This window comes from Gorilla gorilla, chromosome 3, assembly GCF_029281585.2.
Source record: "Gorilla gorilla gorilla isolate KB3781 chromosome 3, NHGRI_mGorGor1-v2.1_pri, whole genome shotgun sequence".
In the NCBI taxonomy this organism is placed as follows: domain Eukaryota; kingdom Metazoa; phylum Chordata; class Mammalia; order Primates; family Hominidae; genus Gorilla; species Gorilla gorilla.
Genome location: NC_073227.2, coordinates 125,504,070 through 125,510,069, shown reverse-complemented (window position 1 = coordinate 125,510,069; position 6,000 = coordinate 125,504,070). Strand labels below are relative to the sequence as shown.

At 37.0% G+C, this 6,000-nt stretch overlaps 1 long non-coding RNA gene across 1 annotated transcript in view; it reads right to left on the bottom strand.

The window, feature by feature from the left end:
• Positions 1–5,205: 5,205 nt before the first annotated feature.
• LOC109026687 (uncharacterized) overlaps positions 5,206–6,000 on the bottom strand; it is a 217,119-nt gene continuing 216,324 nt past the window's right edge. Inside the window, exon 4 of the long non-coding RNA XR_004070094.3 lies at positions 5,206–5,388. This is a non-coding gene — a long non-coding RNA (uncharacterized lncRNA). The remainder of the gene's footprint in view (positions 5,389–6,000) is intronic.

Here is a 6,000-nt window from a genome sequence, read left to right as displayed (position 1 = left end):
TGGGCAAAAAGAGTGAAACTCTGCCTCAAAAAAAAAAAAAAAATTAGAATATATCTATATAAGACAAATAGAGTCAATATCTATGTGAGATAAATGAATGTTTTTATTTTATTTTTTTTCCACATCCTTTTGGGAAGTAGATACTTTTATCCATAAAATATAAGATCTCGTTTGTAATCCTAGCACTTTGGGAGGCCAAGATGGGTGGATCACCTGAGGTCAGGAGTTCGAGACCAGACTGGCCAACACGGTGAAACCTCATCTCTACTAAAAATACAAAAAATTAGCTGGGCGTGGTTGTGGGCGCCTGTAGCCTCAGCTACTCAGGAGGCTGACGCAGGAGAATTGCTTGAACCCGGGAGGCGGAGGTTACAGTGAGCCAAGATCGCGCCATTGCACTCCAGCCGGGGTGACAAGAGCGAAACTCCATTAAATATATATATATATATATATATATATATATATATATATATATATATATATATATGTTTAAAGCTTCTATTAAAAACCTTGCAATTTTTCCATGCAGCTATTTTTTTAACAATTGTCATTGAATAGAGAATATATACTCCTGTTTTGTACCTTTATAAATTACATTAAGCAATTTTTTAGTTTATCAAATTCTATTTAATTATTCTGCTTATTAGCATACTTGTTAGGTATACCACCCTATCGTTTGATGAGTATATACTCAGAATTGGTCATTCTTGAAATATCAGGAATACAGCCCTCAAAGGTTTTAGAAAAATCCCAACAAAAGAGCCACGAATCAGAAAGGGTCCCAGGAGGAAATAGAGGGCATATTCACATTATGATAATTTGAGAAGGGTTTTATATAGAAATATTACAGATGTTTGGACAATGTTTATAGGAATCACAAAGGGGAATGCTATTATCACCCCTAGGCTCAAGGGGAAGGTGAGAAAATGGTTACCAGAACCCAGGAGGAAAGAGATGTGTAGTTTATCCCATCTTGAAAGGAATTATGATGTTAGGATGGAGGACAGTGCCAGTCTGAGGTGATGCCACAGCAAAGGAATCAGGGGAAGAAATATCCCACATTTATTCTTGGCCCTCTCTGTGATCCATTGACAGGGCTTCTTCTGGGCTACACTGCACTGCCTGATATGATAGCCTGGTCGCAGGTGTCTACTGAAATGTGGTTTTAGGTGTAAAATACATCCCAAATGTTGAAGACTTAGTGTGAAAAAAGAATGTAAAATATCACCTTAATAATTTTATGTTAAATAAAAATGGTATCAATAGTATGGACATATATATTTGATATACATTATTATTAAACATTAACACATATTAAATATGTATATATCAATATATGTAATATATTGATATACACATATTATTTTTACCTGCTTTTTAATTTAAATCATAACTTAGAAAATTTAAATTTTTAGAAAATTATTAAAATTAAAAAGCTATTTATACATATATCATATCATATCACATAATATCATACCATATCACATAATATCATACCATATCACATAATTTCTCCTGGACAGGACTAGACTAAATCTACTAGAAAGTAGAGGATGTGGGAGTCTGTTGATATAGTTAATTACAGGCCAGCTTCTGGAGCACAGAAAAGGTTGGAGAAGGAGGGTGAGTAACCCAGGAGAGAACAACAGAGATGTTAATAAAGAACACTAAACCTAGAAAGATTTACCCTAAGTAAGTGGACATTTTTCTTGGTGATTTCTGTTGTTGGTCTGTGAAATAATTTGTTAGGAAACTTGTCAGGACATTCCATATTACATGAAGACTCGTATATATTTTTTCTTTTTAAACAGCATTGAGGGTGGAATACATAATCAGCTGAGTCCTTTCCAATTGTAACTTTTAACTTTTATGTGTGTTCCATTTTGCTAAGCTCCGAGTATAAATTGAAATTTATATATTATGGAAGTATATGTAGGTCTTTAAGGGACAACTATAGCAGGCCTGACAAGTAGAAGACACTTTAAAAAACAAATTTATTTTATGAGATGGAGTCTCAACATGTTGCCTAGGTTGGTCTTGAACTCCTGGACTCAGGCAGTCCTTCCACCTCAGCCTCCCCAAGTGCTGGGATTACAGGTGTGAGCCACTGCGACTGGCCTAGAAGACATATTTAAAAAATTTTTTGGGGGATGGTATCTCTGAGATTTGATTAACCTTTTTTTGAAAAATATTTGTTTAAATGTAGGCATTTATCTTTTTTTAAGTAAATATTGATTGGGTACCTTTTACGTTCCCTCACTAAGCTTATTGTCTAATATAATATTAGGGAAGAGATATTTAGCAAGCAAGCAAGCAAATAAATATTAATTTTATGTTTTATATATAATACATAAATTATATATATTTTTGAAGAAAGAAAAACAAACTAATGTATAATAATGTATAATAATGACTGGAGTGTGATTATGGGGTCTTATTTTAGATTAGGATGGTAAATTAGTTTTCTGTTGCTATGTAACAAATTATCATGAACTCAGCCATTTAAAAACACTCATTTATTATATACTGCTTTGTAGATCAGAAGTCTGGCATGGTATTGCTGGGTTCTCTGCTCAGGCTGAAATAAAAACTCTGCTTCCAAGCTCATTGCTGTTACTGGCAGAATCCAGTTCCTTGTAGTTGTAGGACTGAGATCCTTGCTTCTTGCTGGCTGTTAGCCAAGGGCTACCCTGGGCTCCAGTAGCCTACCACATTCCTTGAATTCCTCCATCTTTGTCAGCAATGGCATGTGATAACCTTCACAAACTTCACATCTCTGACTTCTTCAAACAGCCAGATAAAATCAAGTTGTTTTTTCTTTTTTCTTTTTTTGAGCAGAGTTTTGCTCTTGTTGCCCAGGCTGGAGTGCAATGATGCGATCTTGACTCACTGCAACCTCCACCACCCCGCTTCAAGTGATTCTCCTGCCTCAGCCTCTCAGGTAGCTGGGATTACAGGAGCCTGCCACCACACCCAGCTCATTTTTTATATTTTCATCAGAGATGGGGTTTCACAATGTTGTCTAAGCTGGTCTTGAACTCCAGACCTCAGGTGATCCACCCACCTCGGCCTCCCAAAGTGCTGGGATTTCAGGCGTGAGCCACTGTGCCTGGCCAAAATCAATTTCTTAAAGTATAAGCTCCATTTTTATTTTTACTTATTTTTAAATGAATAAATAAAAATTGTATATATTTATGGTGTACAATATATTTTGATATATGTACACATTGTGAAATGACAAAATCAAGCTAATTAACATATCTACTACCTCACATATTATTTGTTTGGGGTGAGGACATTGAAATCGACTCTTTTAGCAATTTCCAAGTGTATGTTACATTGTTATTAATTATAATTGGCATGCTATACATTAAATTAGCTGAACTTGTTATCTCTTGTCTTTTTTTTTTTTTTTTTTTTAAGATGGAGTCTCACTCTGTTGCCCAGGCTGAAAGGCTGTGGTGTGGTTTTGGCTCACTGCAACATCCATCTCTTGGGTTTAAGCAATTATTCTGCCTCAGCCGAGTTGCTGGGATAACAGATGCCCTCCACCACGCCAGGTTAATTTTTGTATTTTTAGTAGAGACGGGCTTTCAGCATGTTGGCCAGGCTGGTCTCAAACACCTGACCTCAAGTAATCCACCCTCCTCTGCCTCCCAAAGTGCAGGGATTATAGGCGTGAGCCACCATGCCCAGCCTCTCTTGTCTCTTTGATATAGCCATTGTAACAGCTATGAGGTCGTATCTCACTGTGGTTGAGAAAATTTATTTTAAAGGGCTCATATGACTTGGTCAGTTCCACCTGGTTAATCTCTTTATTTAAAGGTCAATAGATTTGGGACCTTGATTTCATCTCCATACTTCCTTTACAGCAATAGCTACATTAGTGTGTTTTACTGAATAACTGAGAGATGTGTGTATATCAAGGCTAGGAACCTGGAGGGTCCATCATGGAATTCTTCTTGCCAAGGATGGTTAAGAAAGCAAAAGGCTTTCTGAGGCATTTCCATTTCAACGAAAGCCTGAATGATGAGAAATTACCAGACATATAAAGATCTGGGGGGTGGGTCTGAGGGAAAGAATTTTCGCTAGACATGTACATTACAAATGGTGAATTCCTAAAAAATTTATAATGGAATATCAGTTCAAAACTCTGAAAGCTTCTGGAAGTATACAGACCATTACATATTAGAATTTAATAATGGCTGTATACCTATGCTTGCTCTACAAATGCTGAATTTTAAACATTGAAGTTTAGCAAGTAGTAGTATATAAAGAACAACTCCTAAAGGATCTTATGCTTTCTATACTTCCCAAACTTTCTACTATCTTCCTCTTTTTCAAGGCACCAACCTCTTGTTTATATTCTTCATGTATCTTTTTTTCCATCTTCCTCTTCCTTTAATGTCACATGGTCTTAATCACTATAGTATGCTCATATTTATGCCCTTGCACAATCTTTCCTGTGCTCTCATGTATCTAGAAGAATCCTTTTAGATATCTATCTTTAGAGAGTCAGCACTCTACCTTTAATCAAAAGCCTGCTCTAGGCAAAACTAGGAAAAATGTTCTTTCACTGTCCTTTGATCTTTCCTTTAAGTTCTTGTTGACTTCTTTCTACCACCTTTACTCTACCAAGCAGCCAAAGATCTCAGGCCTCCTCCTCCTTTTCCAGCATTAATGCTCAGATTCAGCTAGATCCTACTGGACACCTTTTACATATATTAAAGTTTAAACAACTGATGAGCAGTTTCATGTGTGCAGGGGGTGTCTGTATGTTAACACTGGACAATTGGTTAATTCATAGGACTGAGGATTTAATCATGAAATCTTCAGAATAACCAGGTTAGATGCCAACCTTGCTCAATGTCCCTATGAACTGTCCTGCTCAGGAAAGCAGCACCAGGCTCTTTGTATATTTCTTGTGTAGAGTCAGACAGTAATTTGACGAGAGTCGGTACCTGGTCAACTAAGATTCACCCATAAAAATGCTGATGAAATGGATTGGTACAAAAGGTTCTGCCCAAGAAAAGTGAGACAATGAGCAAAGCCAACCAGCCTATTCCCTTCCGGAATTTTAACTGGATATTGCTGAGAGAAATTCCTAGTAAGGGTGTAACAGCAGGATAAGAAAGCTAGTCAGGAAAAACAGCAACGCTACAGGAGAGAGACCATGTGGGTAATAAAAGAGAAGGTAACTGGATTCCAGGTGTTTTGATTCTTTATTGCCACATAACAAATGAACCCAAAACTTAGTGCTTTAAACAATCATTTTATTTGCTTATAATTCTGTGAATCAGGAATTTAGGCAAAGTGTAGTTGGGTAGTCCTGCTTCTCTTGGCACTGGTTGGTGTCATTCGCTCAGTTGTGCTTATCTGGTGGTGGAGCTGAAATGGAAGTTCCAAGAAAGTTTTACTCAAAGGTATGGCCCTTCTGTACTCCTTCACACACTCTCTCTCTCCATGAGGTTAGCTCAGGCTTCCTCCCTGCATGGTGGACTCAGGGTAGTTGTTATTTCTTGCATGGTTGCTCACTTCCAATAGAGAGCATTCCAAGAGGGAGAAAGCATATAGATCTCTGAAGGCCTACTCTTAGAAGTTCCATAATCACTTTTGCCACAATCTATTTGTCAAAGTCTGTGACAGGGCCAGTCTAGATTCAAGGGGAGTGGAAATAGATTTCACCTCCTGATGAGAGGTGTGGCAAGACTTTGATGACATCTTTTAAGTTACCACATCAGGATTATCTTGAAGCCATATGGCTTAGTAGTTCTTTGTCTTCGTACTATGCAAATAGAAGGTCCCAGCAGATAGTATATTTTGGAAGAGAAGATAAGATTAGAGGATTTTTCAGTGCCCCTTAAGTCAAAATCTGCTGATGACTATGTTCATTAGCAATGGTTTTCTTAAATCGTGTCATACAATATTCCTCTACTCTAGGGATATAAGTACTTAAACTGTCTTTAAAGCTCTGCTAGCAATTATTTTTCTACGGAATCT